The following is a 16,500-nucleotide window of genomic DNA, read 5'->3' as shown; positions in this document are numbered from 1 at the left end:
CAATTAAAAAAAAAAAAGGCTACCAGGAGCCATAAATTCATAGTGTTGGCACCAAGCCCCACCAATAACCCTGAGACTGAAAAAAAAAAAAAAGAAAATGTTTAGAGTGCTGGTTATAAATGAGGACATTCACCTATTACTCATCTATTATTTTCTGGTTACGGTATTGGATTATAGGTGAAAATAGGGTATTACACATAAGCAGATGGAATGGGGGTGGGAGTGTGGAGTTCTGAAGGACCCTGGAGAAGGAAATAATTGGTGAAATTGAAAATTAAGCCCATATCTGCTACTAGTGTGTCAAGGACAGTGAATGCTGGTTTAGGTCCTGGTAATACTGGTATCAGGCTAGAGACTCTAGGACTGTTTTCTTGAAGACAGCCAGTGTACTGTTGCTACCTTGGACCTAAGTGCTGAGTATGACAGTGTATATTTTGTTTTTTAAGAAAAGTTTTATGGAGTAAAAAGCACTTTGTAGGGTCAGAGAAACCACATAATAGTTATACATAAGACATTCATGGCTAGGCTCCAAAGTCCCAGGTTCAATCCCCACACTACCATAAGAGTTGTGCAGTGGTCTCCCAAAACAAAACACACCAATAAACACTTTGCATTATATCTTTAAATGGTAATTTTAACAATAGAAGAAAGTAATTTCCTGTGCTAAAAATATTTTGTTCCAAACAGATCATCTAAATTTTTAATTGACTGTTGGGGACTTACTTTCCACTATTTCTATACCTAAGTTAATCATACATCATTTTATTTTATTTTATTCTTTGTTTTTTTTTACTTTTTTAAAAATGTATTTATAAAGTAGAAACACTGACAAGACCATAGGATAAGAGGGGTAAAATTCCTACCACTAGAACTCTATATCCCATCCCCTCCCCTGATAGCTTTCCTATTCTTTAACCCTGTGGAAGTATGGACCCAGACTCATTATGGGGTGCAGAAGGTGGAAGGACTGGCTTCTGTAATTGCTTTCCCGCTGAATGTGGGCATTTTTTTGTTGTTGTTTTGTTTTGTTTGTTTTGTTTTTTCCCCAGGGTTATCACTGCACTATGAATTCACCGTTCCTGGTGGCTATTTTTTTCACCTTTTGTTGCCCTTGTTTATCGTTGTTATTGCTGTCATAGTTGGATAGGACAGAGAAATCAAGAGAGGATGGAAAAACGGGGAGAGAAAGATAGACACCTGCAGACCTGCTTCACCAGCTGTGAAGCAACCCCCCTGCTGATGGGGAGCCGGGGGCTCGAACTGGCATCCTTAACGTTGGTCCCTGCGCTTAGCACCATGTACAATTAACAGGCTGCACCACCGCCCAGCCCCCCTTGCATCATTTTCTTCACTCAACTCTGTACTAAGTTAACAATGGAAATTTAGCAACCATCAAAACATGAGTGATGTAGAATTCCTACATAGTGTACTTGGTTTGTAATACTATTTTCTGTTTATAATATATTAATACTCAAATTCTAGAATAATAGTACTGCAGAAGATGGCAAGACAAGAGCAAGGGCAAAGCTTGTTGCTGTTGTTGAATTTTACTGAAGAATATTTATTTATTTTTACAAGATTGTACAATCTCATATTGTCCCAAACTAGGTGTCAGCACACTTCACCACCACCAAATTATCTTCCACCACAGGGCACAGGGCCTCCAAACCCCTTTCAGGGTCTCCCCCTGTATGTTTCCCCAACTCTTAATCTCTTTCTAAAATGCTTCCTCTATATTTGTTCTGTAATAGATGTAGAACTCACATGCAATGCTGATAAGTTCTGAGGTTGTCTTTATCAGTCTGCCACACAGCATTGTACTTCTCTTGTGTAGAAAATGAACTCTTCAAAGAAAAATTGGAGAAAGTGTTGTTCCTTTTTTTTTTAATGTAGATTTCCTAGCACAAACAAGTGGGAATATGTAGGATGAGACGTAATTTTGCTTGAAGAAGGAAGAACACAGAGCATGTTTGATTGTTGTGAGAACTCTAAGTAAACCAGGAAGATTGAACTTGTTGAACTTATTTTCACCAACCAGTAATAAAAGAAGCTTAAGTGGAATCTGAAATGATTAGGGCAAAGTAGTCATTTTTGTCATCCTCATTGCTTATCATAGTGGCTTTTCAGAGATTCTTAAAACATTGCAAATTACTTTCTTCATACTTGGACAATTTCCTTGGAAACAGTTTGGTAAAAACTACAAGATATTGAAGAGTTTGTCCCAAGCCTGGACAAACTTATAAACAACTCTGAGGACTGCACACTACCTAAGGAAAATAATTTATTAGGGACCAGTAGTGATGTGCCTGGTTGAGCACACATGTTACAGTGCACTAGGACCCACATTCAAGGACCCAGATTCAAGCTTCCAGTCCTCACCTGCAGTGGGAAAACTTCATGAGTGGTGAAGCAGTGCTGCAGGTGTCTCTCTGTCTCTCTTCCTCTCTATCTCCCCCTTCCCTCTTGATTTATGGCTATCTCTATCCAATAAATAAATATAAAAAATCTATATTAAGAAATGGATTTATTTCAATCAAAAGCTTACATCCATAAAACTTAAGCTAAAGCAAATAGAATGCACAAATCAAAGGTGTAAACAAGTTTTGTATAAGTGTTTCTTCTAGCTTAGAAGAAATTTTCCAAACATACTTGTGAAAAAATTATAATCATTTAAAGACCAAAACTAATACTTATGGAAGTACTGAGGTGTGTGTGTGTTGGTATATACATACAATACTTGTGATTTTTCACCAGACAGTATTCATAAATATTCAGAGAATATGAAATAAATTGGTCATTTGTGGAATGAAACTGGAGAAGCCTTTTTGAAGTGGATGTATTATCCTTTGTCTAAAAGGAAATAAAGAATGTGGACAGGTGGTAGCATACCTGCTTATGTACAAAGACCCAGGTTTGAGCCCTCAAACTCCACCTGTAGGGGCAAAGTTTCACAAGCACTGAAGTAAGTGCTACTTGTATCTCTCTATCACCTTCTGTATCTCCTCCTCCCCAATGAAATCCTCTCTGTCCTATGAAATTAATTTTTGAAAAGGAAAAAATGGCTTCTGGGAGCAGTGGAGTCATTGCTGGAGCACAGAGCCCCAGCAACAACTCCTGGTGGCAATAAAAAATTTTAAAAAGTGAAAAGAATCTGGACTGGTAGGAAGGGAAACAAATCATGAAAATGCAGGAGAGCCTATAGGAGGGAGTAAAATGTAAGAGAGAAAACCTAAAAAGCCTGTTAATAAAGTGATATAACTGCTAGAGAGTATTGAAAGTTATAGCAAAGCCTTTTTCCAACTTTTAATTCCATTATTTATTCATTGATTTGAGTACTGACTTACCAACTCAGCAAATATGTACCAAGCACTTAGTATGTGTCAGGCTCTGTATTATATTCTTAGCCTGGGACAATTTTCTCCTTCGGAGCCCCTGAACAATGTATAGAGAGTTGTTTTTTTTCAATGTCATAACGCTTCACCAACTACCAAATTTTCTTCTTCTTCCACCATAACACGGCCTCCAACCCCTTTTCAAGTCCCTATCCATCTCACCTTTTGAATATGTTTTCCCCAACTATCTCTTTCCAAAATGCTTCCTCTTCTATCTGTTCTATCACAGATGTGGAGCTCAAATGTAATGCTGATAAATTCTGAGGTTGTTTATCACTCTGCCACACAACATTGTGGGCCAAAAGTAACACAATGAATTCTTCAAAAGAATAGGGAGAATGAATTCTTCAAAGAAAAATTGGAGGAAGTACTGTTCTGTGGACGTCTATGGGGATGTAGTGGGTAGATGCTAAACATGCAAGAAGTTTTCCAGCTTACAGTGCTAATGTTACTTCTGAGAAATCCTGGGTTAAAGAGTATAGATAAATAAGAAACATCTTTGACCTCTCTCTGGTTTGCCAGAAAGAGGTAACACTGGAAAGTAATACTTTCTTTCTACTTAACTCCACAATCAGAGGAAGAATTTGTGCTATAGAAGAGGAGGAAAAGATGCCAGTATCTTGGCATGGGTTTGAAAAGTTTTCTGGAAGAAAGTCACATTGGGATTGAGTCTTAAAAGATGAGTCAAAGTTCACCCAGATAGGGAGATGGGTAAAAGGACAATGTTTAAAATCATGGCATATTTGGCATAAAAGGAATACTGGTTGGGTAGATTGGGATGAAATGGTGGAGATATGGAGCTGAGACATTCAGTTGGGACATCATCCAAGAGGGTGCTCTGGGTTCAGCCACCCCAATCCCACCTGACAAAGTCAAGTCACGTCCACCAGTTTATATAACAAAGTTTATATAAGCAAACCACAATGTAGCTGAAAAACATTCTGTAATCCTCTTGTCCATAGAGTCCCCTTCCATAGATTCCATTTAGTGTGTGTCCTCTTGAGTTCTTTTTTTTTTAAATATTTATTTTATTTATTTATTCCTTTTTGTTGCCCTTGTTGTTTTATTGTTTTAGTTATTATTGTTGTTGTCATTGTTGGATAGAACAGAGAGAAATGGAGAGAGGAGGGGAAGACAGACACCTGCAGACCTGATTCACCGTCTGTGAAGGGACTCCCCTGCAGGTGGGGAGCCGGGGTTCGAACCAGGATCCTTATGCCGGTCCTTGTGCTTTGCGCCACCTGCGCTTAACCCGCTGCGCTACAGCCCGACTCCCATTCTCTTGAGTTCTTAGTGAAAGTAATAGGAAAACAAAACCCTGGCCAATAATTTGCCCTAGAGATTGAAACTGTCAGATAATCATTCACAATTTAAAAGCTCATCTCAATATTCCTTCAGATGAAGAAAATGGTAAGATAAAAATATATCAGAGCTTGTTAGTAACATCCGTTTTTTCCCTAAATGGTTAGAACATGCTGCTTTCCCCTGCTCTGCACATCAGAGCTCCCATTAGTAAAGCTGTCGATTTTTCAGTTCTGAATCCTGTGAGGATTTTTCTCCATGAATTTAACATGACTAAGGAAACTTGCTCTAGGGTAAAACTTTGCTGCAAATTATCTGAGACTAGGCTTTTTAATAAAAAGACTGAAAATGAATCATGGCCTTTTTGTAGCTTCAAATGTGAAGTTACCTCTCTCCTTCACCTCCAATTTCATGATTATTCACAATGGAAATAGACCAGATTTATAAAATAATTGAAGGAAATGAAAGTCCTTTGTTTTGTAAGCTAGAGACTGATATTTTGTGAGTCAGGAAAGTATGTATATGAGAGGAAGTAAAGGAGAGATAAGATGAAACTACTATTTCTGAGTGTCTGCTAAAACAATTCCAGTATGTGTGGCCTGATGTTCATGGGTGGTGGGTGGGTAGATACTCCTGGCATTTAACAGTGTTTTTTTGAAATTATACTGAGCTAATCTATTCAAATTCCAATAGCAAATCGATTGCTATTACTGTCTTGGTTTTTAGTTATTGTATAAGCTCTACTACAAGCAAATGGAATTTACATAAATGAATCATTAATACTAGGAAAAATAAATTCATATTTATATGTCTTTCTCATCCCCATCTTCCTACTCCTCCATCACTACAGAGAAAGGATTAGGTATAACCCAATACTCCTGCCTGTAAGACACATGAATCCCACCCCCATTTCATGAATTAATTCTAGGATATTCTTGCCTCATTATTTTTTTAAATTTCTTTATTTGGGGGATTAATGGTTTATAGTTGACAGTAAAATACAATAGTTTGTTCATGCATAACATTTCACAATTTTCCATATAACAATACAACCCTCACTAGGTCCTCCTCTGCCATCATGATCCAGAACCTGAACCCTCCCCACCCTCACCCCCACCCCCCAGAGTCTTTTACTTTGGTGCAATACACCAATCTTCCCTTTTTTTTTCATTCTTTTCCCCCCTTTTGTTGCACTTGTTGTTTTATTGTTGTAGTAGTTGTTGTCATCATTGTTGGATAGGACAGAGAGAAATGGAGAGAGAAGGGGAAGAGAAAGACACCTGCAGACCTGCTTCGCTGCCTGTGAAGTGACTTCCCTGCAGGTGTGGAGCCGGGGGCTGGAACCGGAGGCTGGAACCGGGATCCTTACCTGGTCCTTGTGCTTCGCGCCACATGCGTTTAACCCGCTGTACTATTGCCTGACCCCCCTTCCCTCTTTATTTTTTTAAATATTTTATTTATGTATTAATGAAAAGGATAGGAGGAGAGAGAAAGAACCAGACATCACTCTGGTACATGTGTTGCCGGGGATTGAATTTAGGACCTCATGCTTGAGAGTCCAAAACTCCATCCACTGGGCCACCCCTTTGCTCCTTATATCAGAAGGTCTTTTTCCTTTTGAAGAACTTATGCTTTCCAAGCAAGCTGTAAGACTTATGAGAACTATAGTGGTTAGCTTTGGTAGGGTGGGGATACAAAATTTTGATGGTGGATGTGGTATGGAGCTATACATTGTAATCTTACAATCTTGTAGCAAACTATTAATAACAAATAAAAAATTTTAAAAAGAACCTATGCTTTTCCTCTCTTCTCTGGTATTTAATTTATATTCACAGAATATTAAGAAATCTTTGGTAAGGTCTTCTGACAGGAAATCAACTTATTTCTTATTCACAACATGTATATGAAGTATGTGAGCTTATTGACCTCATTAATAAATGAGAACCAGAGGCACAGAAAGAAGACTTGACTTTATAGAGAGAAAGAAGCCAGAAACTAAATGCAGGCTATGGCACATCTTATACTACACCAAATGTGACGTCAAGAAGACACAAGGCTTCATGTACAGAACATCAGAAGAGGTATAACAGCAAATCAGCCTTTTTGTTTGTTTTATTTTTAAGGACTATGATAACAATTATTTCTCTAGTAGCTTTGAGGGTACAATTATTGATTATACAAGTCTTCACTTTTCTTGTTTTGTTTAAGGACTTGTTAACATAAGAGAGAAAGAGATGAGGAAGAGACACTCTGGCACATGCAATACCAAGGATTGAATTCAGGATCTCATGCATGTGAGTCCAGCCTTTTACCCACTGTGTTATATCCCAAGTCACAGAAATCCTCACTCTTCATGGTTCTTATGCTTCTCATTTGAGGCAGCTCAATTCCACTCCATAAAACAAACTTACAAGGATATATGTCTATTTATTTCCATATGTTTTTAAGAAATTTATTAGTGATTAAATATTGGTTTATAAGATTCCATAAATAGGAATTGGCATATTGCACCAAAGTAAAAGACTCTAGGGTGGGTGGTGGGGGCAGAATACAGGTCCAAGAAGGATGACAGAGGACCTAGAGGGGATTGTACTGTTATATGGAAAACTGAGAAATGTTATGCATGTACAAACTATTGTATTTACTGTCAAATGTAAAATATTAATTCCCCAATAAAGAAATTAAGAAAAAAAGATTACAGAAATACAGCTCCACACCTCATCTGCCAGCCAAGTTTTTTAAAATGTTACTATTTTTTAAAATTTCTTTATTGGGGGATTAATATTTCACATTCAACAGTAACTACAATAGTTTGTACACAACACTTCTCAGTTTTCCACATAATAATACAACCCCCACTAGGTCCTCTGTCATCCCTTTTGGACCTGTACTCTCACCGCCCCCACCCCCACCCCACCCCAGAGTCTTTTACTTTGGTGCAATACACCAATTCCAGTTCAAGTTCTACTTGTGTTTTTCTTCTGATCTTGTTTTTCAACTTCTGCCTGAGAGTGAGTTCATTCCATATTCATCCTTCTGTTTCTGACTTATGCCACCCAAGTTTTTTAAGGGCAAAAAATATCTTTAAAAAGTAAAGAAGCATAAAGGCAGAACCAAGTAGAATTAGGATTCTGGGATTTCAAGGTGTAATCTTGAGTGACCTGAAGAATCATAGGAAACTAAAGGGCCTAAGTACTGGCAAAGCTTTACATATTCAAAGTATTAATGTTCAGACCCATTTCTTTGCTGGCCCTCCTTACCTGGCTTCAAATTTCTGCCACTAATCCCGCTGGAGAGAACAAGAGCCAGGACTTGTTAGGCTTTAGGTTTGGGGCAGAGAATGTAAGTGCAAGAGATACTTTTCCTGTAACCTGCACAGAGTGTCCTCACGGGCACTCCTGTATCAGGACCTCACCCACTGGGAAATAACCAACATACTGCTTATATAGTCAGCTGTATATAAAGCATACCTCATTCAAGCTATTAAGATGGTGAAAGCTTCCCATTATACATATGGTGTTGTGAAGATGATTAAAAACCTCCATGCGAACAGAAGCTCCATAGTGGCACACACACACAGTTGAGTGTACATATTACCATGCACAAGGTTTCAAGTTCAAATCCCTGGCCCCCACCTGCAGTGAGAGAGCTTCACAAAGATGAAGCAGGGCTTCAGGTGTCTTCTCTCTCTCCCTCCTTACCTCCTTCTCCCCTCTCAATTTCTCTCTGTCCTATTAAGTAAAAAGAGAGGAAAAAAAAGAAAGAGAAAGAGAGAGAGTGAGGGGGGGAGAGAGAGAGAAGGAAGGAAGGAAAGAAGGAAAGAGAGAAAGAAAGAAAGGGAGGGAGGAAGAAAGTCCACTGGGAGTAGTAGATTTTTCCTATAGGTACTGAGTTCCAGTGATAACTCTGGTGGCAAAAAATAAAAATACCTCCATGTAAATATTTCTGTTCTTCCATTTCAGGCTCTATGAACACTAGCAAAGAGAGGAGGCACGCTACATAGAGAGGAAAATGTGAAAAAAAAAAAAAAAAAGGGAAAGGGGAATAAGTGGAAAATAAGATACATTTGTTAGCTGGGTTGGCAAAGCAATTTAACTGGTGAATGATAGTGAAATTAACATGTGAAATAAAAGCATTTTTTCTTCTCTTCTCTTTTGATTACATTGTTCTTATGAATGATGAGGGCGACTTTCAGTGTCAGGAAGTGAATATAGTGGAATTCACTACTTTGTGAAATTTCTCAAGTTCTTGCCATGCAGTTTGTCAATAGACTACACAAGTCACTCATCTTACTGAAAGCTCTCACTAAGGCTTGGCACAAGAAATAATTAAGACATCAGTCGATGTCAAACTTTCAGTTTCCAAACTGCTCCACTACAGCTATTTAAGAAAGAGGCTGTCTCACTTAGTATAATTCCTTCAAGCTCATGTTAAGTGAGATAATCTTAAAAGAGAAAGAAGATAATCTCATAGACAGAATTTAAGGAACAAGGACAAAAAAGGAAAACACAAAGCAAAATCTGAACTGGTTTGGGGATATTATACCAAAGCAAAGGACCCTGGGGAAGGAGGAAGGGATGGGAGAGGGAGAGAAGGGCTTTGATGTTCTGATGCGTGTTGGCAGAAAAGAAACCAAGATAGGGGTGAAAGTGTTTTGCAGACACCTACCACAGGGAGAAGAGAGATTGTGCCTATGTAATAACTTACTGTAAACATTAACTGCCTTTCTCTCTCCTGCCCCCCAATGAAATGACAAAGAAAGAAGCTGTCAATCTGTCTGGCAGAAATCTGTCTACAGGCTTTAAACTTGAATATCAGGGACTTAGGAATAAAAGAAAGATCAACTTTTAATGTAAATTCTAATTGGTTATCCTGAGTCATCTCAGAAATTAGATGTCACTTGTCCCTTAAAGGAAACTAAAGACTTTCTTAAAAAAATAGTTTTATTAACAAAATAATGATTTATAGGATAGTTGCCATATGAGAACAATTTCTTATCTTCCTGTGACAGGCATCTACACATCACTCACACCATTAATTTAAACCCTCTTTCATCATCATGTACTGGCTTCCCAAGACTTTTTCTTTTTTCTTTTTTTTAATTCATTTTTTATTTAAGAAAGGATAAATTAACAAAACCATAGGGTAGGAGGGGTACAACTCCACACAATTCCCACCACCCAATCTCCATATCTCATCCCCTCCCCTGATAGCTTTCCAATTCTCTATCCCTCTGGGAGCATGGACCCAGGGTCATTGTGGGTTGCAGAAGGTGGAAGGTCTGGCTTCTGTAATTGCTTCCCCGCTGAACATGGGCGTTGACTGGTTGGTCCATACTCCCAGTCTGCCTCTCTCTTTCCCTAGTAGGCTGGGTCTCTGGGGAAGCAGAGCTCCAGGATACATTGGTGGGGTCTTCAGTCCAGGGAAGCCTGGCAGGCATCCTGATGGCATCTGGAACCTGGTGGCTGAAAAGAGAGTTAACATACAAAGCCAAACAAATTGTTGAGCAATCATGGACCCAAAGGTTGTAATAGTGGAGAGGAAGTCTTGGGGGGGGGGGGCGTTACTCACTGCAAACTCTAGTGTACTTCTGCTTTCAGGTATATATTTTGCACTAGTTTATGGATACATGTGAACATATGCTCTCTCTCACAGAACCTGGTCTATATCTAGGTTTTGGGACTTTGTTAGAAAGTGAACCACCTGCCCAAGACTTTTTCAACCCCTCTCTGATTACATCATGGCCCCATCCATACATCATGCTTCATACCACTACCACCACCAGAATCTCCCAGAGTCCTTGGTTTTGCTTCAATGAACCACACTTAGTACAACTGTCACCTGTCTTTCCCCCTTCTTTCCGTGTTTCTGAAATTCCACCTATAAGTGAAATTATCCAGTACTAATCTTTCTCCTTCTAGTTTATCCCCACTTGTCATGATTCCTTCAAGTTCCACCCAAGATCCACAAAGGTGAGGATTTCACCATTTCTTATAGCTGAGTATATGACTCTTCCTGTCTCAGTACCACTAGGTGACAGCCACCAGGGTCATCACCGTCCCTAGGTATCTCTTTGCATCTGGACCAGGCTCCCAGCTGATACATCACAGCCTGGCACATTACTATTTGCAATTATGTGACCTCAGGCCACTCCCTATACAGATGGCTCAGTAGTTCCTCACTGCCTGCAGAGCTCATGCCATACTCCTTGGCAGTAAAGTTCTCTATCACTTGGCACCTATGCACCTTTCCAGACCAAATTCCTGTCCCATGTTACCCCAGTTGTTGTTTAGAGTGGAGCAGGCAAGCTAGTAAATTTTTCAGAATGTACCTACTTTTCCCTTCATTCTTCATCCCCTCAACGTTCACTGAAACATTTCATAGTGACTGGGGAATCATTTTATGTCCACATTTTCACCTAGTCTAAACTATTTTTTCCAGAGTCCAGTTTAATTTTCACCACTTGCACACATGCATTCCAGAATAAAATCCTCTGTCACAATAAATGTTTTCATTATACTCCCAAAGCACTTTGCACCACCATTTAACATTAGAGGATTTTGAGGGTTCTTGTTTAATGTACATTCATATATGCAGTTCTTTCATAGTACCTATCACTCACTGTCTGTCCCTTATACATTTATGTATTTATTTGTTGCCTGTATCTCCTCCCAAAAGGAAGTATAAGTATGCCTCATTTGTGGCTGTATTCCGATGCCTAGAATAGTGCATAGCAAATAGCAGGTGCTCAAGAAATATTTGTTCAGGAATTAGTGAATGACTCACTAAGTCTAGAGGTCTCAGACTGCTTTATTCACCTTTCTGTCCCTGAAAGTGGCTTTGTATATGCTTTTTATCTGATTGGAATGATCCAGTCACCTGGCTCTGACTACGTGTCTGCTCTGCTGTGAAAGAGATCGATTTAACTGTGATTATACAAAGTTGCTTCTTTGAGGCAGGCAGACATAACAGACAGTGTGACTCTTACAGGAAAACCCTGGGTTAACAGGCAACCCTAACTGCTAAATCTAATTAGGAAGAGGAAATTAGTTACATTAAAGATCCTTCATGTAAGAGAACCAAAGAAGAAGCTGCTGGGTGAAATTTTTCATTTTTCATTCAATTCAGTCAGTTTACTTATGGAAAGCGCAAAGGTAGTAGGACCTCAGCAAGACAACTTTATTATATTCTTATAGACACATAAACCTAAAAAGAAAGAAAAACCTGGTGTTTGGCTACTATGGTTCCTCTTTGGTGAGTGCCTGGGGGAAGCTGCTATGTTCCCAGTCATAACACTGTAAGGATTATCCTTGTGAAAGCTCAGGGGAGCAGGCTATAATCTTTACCAACATGCATCCAATTTGGAGGGCTAATCCTCTTAATTCAGCAAAAGTACACACCCATCCCCCACTGAAACAAGAAATACAGAAGTGTTGTGTACTTCTCCAGCTCCAAAACAATTATTTGTGTTGCCTTCAGTTATTTGATCTGAAAGATATATTTTCTCCTGTTAACATCTGCAGTTTTCATTGTGTTTATATCATCTTCTGAATACCTTACATATCACTGGGCCCTGCCTCTCCCTTCTTCCTAAGAAACCCAACAAATATGTACTAAACATGAATATCCACAAGAATTATCAGCATCAATTCCAAAAGATTTGGTAAACATAAAAATAGATGATTATGATAGATAGATAGATGGATGATTGATTGATAGATGGATAGATAGATAGATAGATAGATAGACAGATATCATTTAGTCAGAATTAGATTGGCAACTTAGTATCAAATCTACCAAGATTCTAAGTAAACTGTTACTAACCATGTGAACTAGTACAAACACTATAGACTCTTCAAGCCTTTATCTCTTCATCTATAAAATAAGGATAAAATTATACCTGTTCAGTTATTTTGAGATGGGGTGTTTCTCACTTAGCACTGCAATGTAGAATATAGTAACCAGTCTATGTGGCAAGACCATAAAATAGTAAGCTGTCAGACATCCTGCAACCCACTGGGGCAGAACTGCTACATTCTGAGACAATGGGACCTACTCCCTACACCCTCCAAATAACTGGATCCTAAAATTTTATTTATGACTGTGCTGGTTACTCTCTAAGGGACAACATACAAAGATCAGACCCCAAGAATTTGTATGTTGCCTATTTCAACTTTATAGCATGCTATAATAATTCTTCCAATAGGTGGAAATAAAAGTATCGTAAGGCAGGGGAGACTCTTTCTACTTTGTACAAAGGCATTATATGGGCAAAGGCTAGTCCTGGGTAGTAAAGACAAGCACTGGCGCCAGCTCCCTGGAAGAAGACAACCCGGGTTAGATGACTGTGCTTTCAGCTACAGATGGGCTCATTCACGGGACACTGAACACTGTAAGTATTGTTGGAAGGGGCTGAAAAGCTTCTCTCGCTGGATAGCCTTTTGATTTATAAATGTCAGCTACTGTGTTTGTTGTTTTTATTATATTCTTTATTTTATCTTAATACTTTATTTTATATCATTGGACTTTTGCCTGAAATAGTTTGTCAGCTCCATCTACCTGCTATGATCAAGGTCAAAAGTCAACTCTGGTGAACATCATACCACCAAGAAAGCAGCCTATCCTTTCTAGAATAAGGCCCTCTGTGGATTCAGCTTCTTTTTTTAAATTTTAATTTTTATTATCTTTATTTATAGGATAGAGATAGCCAGAAACCAAGAGGGTAGTAGGAGGGAGAGAAGGAGAGAGAGAGAGAGAGGGGGGGGGGACAACTGCAGTATTGCTTTACCACTTGCAAAGCTTTCTCCCTGCAGGTGGGGACCAGGGGCTCAAACCTGGGTCTTTGACATTGTAATATGTGTACTCAACCAATTGAGCCACCACCTAGGCCCCAGATTTAGCTCCTTTAGACTGAAAATTGGGCATGAATCTGATGACCTGATCTACACCAACTGCCTAGTTGAGGGGTAATAAGAATGTGCAAAACTAAGGTTTAGGAGTTTTGAAGAGCAATAAGCAAACAGGTCAACCACACACACAGAGGTAGCTGTTTTGGTAGCTATCTGAGCAACGTGTTCTGGAAACCATATATGAACACAAGGATAGGATAGACTCTAAAGTGAAAAACCTCTCTCTTATTCAAGATTCTGTTTGTACCTCTCTCTATTACACTTACATGTCACCTGGTCATCCTACAAATATGATCATAAAAACACCAGAGGAAAGGAGTCGGGCGGTAGCCCAGCAGATTGGGCACACATGATGCGAAGTGCAGGGACCAGCGTAGGGATTCAGGTTCAAGCCCCCAGGTCCCCACCTGCAGAGGAGTTGCTTCACAGACAGTGAAGCAGGTCTGCAGGTGTCTATCTTTCTCTCCCCCTCTGTCTTCCCCTCCTCTCTCCATTTCTCTCTGTCCTATCCAACAGCGATGACATCAATAATAACTACAATAATGGAACAACAAGGGCAACAGAAGGGAATAAATAAATAAATATTTTTTAAAAAGCCAGAGGAAGCTCAGCACTTTCTCTTATCTGAGAGAAAAGAGGAAAAAAAGACACACAGAAGTAATAATAGGTGTAGGGGCGACTTAGAAATGAATTGAAGGCAGGACCATTGAAATAGTGGGGAAATATATATACACACCCACACATACATACATACAGGCAGAGAGTTATAGAATCAGTTTGTATCAGTGACCTTGGGAGAACAACTGCAGTTTGCAGTGGAGAGGATAGGGACACAGAACTCTGGTGGTGGGAACAACATGAAATTATACCCTTATTATCTTACAATTTCATAAATAAATGTTAAGTAACTAATAGAAATTATATAAAAAAGAAATATATTCATAAAAGGGCAAAGGGTATAAGTAGCATGAAGCACTATGACTTGTTTATACTGCAGTAGTGAATTCATGCTGGCTGATCATAAACCTATTCACCCACTTTCAGAATACACGTCCATATCTTACCTGTAGTGGTGGTTTTACACAACCCTAGACATTTGCCAAAACCCATAGGACTGTGCGCCACAAAACGAGAGTTTTCATGTGTAAATTAAGAGATTATGGAAGATATCATAGTTGCCTACCCAGTGGCCTGTCTTCCCACATTTTGCTACCTTACTAACAAAACCCTGATTGTATGCAGGCAGATAGAGGATTTAGAGAGGCTAGAACTTCACAATTTCTTTACAAGGAGATTCACCTTGGTTAGTGTAAACCAATTGGTTAGCTGATTCATCTTGTCAGTAGTTGGTTTAGAGGTAGAATTTAATAGATTTTTTTTTTTCTGTCAGGTAAGGCCTAGTTATATGCACAATCCACCACTCTCAGACCTTCTTTTTATTTTATTTTACTTTCTTTTACTTCTAATATAGAAAGAGCCAGAAAGTAGTCTGGGAGGTGGAGTAGTGGATAAAGCCTTGGACTTTCAAGCATGAGGTCCTGACTTCAATCCCCAGAAGCACATGGACCAGAGTGATGTCTTGTTCTCTCTCTCTTCTCTTTCTCTCACTCATTCTCTCTCTCTCCCTCTCTCTCATTAACAAATAATTAAAATGTAAAAAAAAACAAAAAGAGTCAAAGATCAAGAGAAAAGGAGAGATCCCTGATACCATAACACTAGACCTTCTCCTGGTATTGTGGCACTACCATGTGGTGTCAGGGTTCAAAGTTGACAAGGCATGTAACTAACTACCTGGGTGAGCTAGCTCCCAGTTCTTGGTAACATTCTTGGCAATTTAAGATATGGAGGTCTAGAAGTTTCTATTCAGGGTTGGTTTTCCTTTTAAAAGGGGACTTTGGGAGGGTCATTTACTCTCTCTTAGTATTATGGGGGGATATTATGCCTGGAATAGATAAAGAGAGTTAGCACACAAGCATAGGATGTTAAATCAGATAGACGAAAAGAACCTAGTTTGTCTTGACAGCATTGAGCAGCTGAGTAAAAATGAACCTAGAGACTCAACACATCCCTAACTTCTCTTCACTCTGCTATAATTTTTTATGTTTTCTGGGAGTGGTAAATTCATAGTGTCATCCTTAAGCAATAACCCTGGAAGCAATAAAAAATTAAAAATTAAAATAAGAAAGTTATGTTTAAGAATATGATGATGGGAAAGGCACTAGAACATTGGTGATGATGAGAATAGTGACACTAATATATCTGCTGAGATCTGAAGCTACACTCACAAGATTTATACAATATGTTAAATAAATAAAATTTGATTTATTTTTTAAGTTTAAACATAATCAATGTTCTATGGTTGAGGAAGATAGAAAGTTAGTAGAGGGTATGGTATGCTGACACTTACTATGGAAAGATAAGAAATTTACACCAGTGATAAGTCTTGCAAATCACCATTTCTTCTTCTTCTTTCTTCTTTTTTAAATCTTTACTTATTTATTGGATAGAGACAGCCAGAAATTGAGAGAGTAGGGGGTAATAGAGAGGGAAAGTCAGAGAGACACTTGCAACACTGCTTCACCACGTGTGAAGCTTTCCCGTTGCAGGTGGGGACCAGAGGCTCTAAGCCGGCTCCTTGAACATTGTAGCATGTGCACTTAATCAGGTGTGCCACCACCTGGCACCATCAAATCACCATTTCTTTCAATAAAATCTTTGTTAAGAAAATAATAATAATAATAATAATAATAATAACAATAATAATAATAATGGGGTTGGGTGGTAGTACAGTGGGTTAAGCGCACTTGGCACAAAGCTCAAGAACCCTAGTAAGGATCCCGGTTTGAGGCTCAGGCTCCCCACCTGCAGGAGGGTCCCTTCACAAGTGGTGAAGCAGG

This window comes from Erinaceus europaeus, chromosome 4, assembly GCF_950295315.1.
Source record: "Erinaceus europaeus chromosome 4, mEriEur2.1, whole genome shotgun sequence".
Taxonomy (NCBI): Eukaryota; Metazoa; Chordata; class Mammalia; order Eulipotyphla; family Erinaceidae; genus Erinaceus; species Erinaceus europaeus.
Note: the sequence above shows the minus strand (reverse complement) of the source record.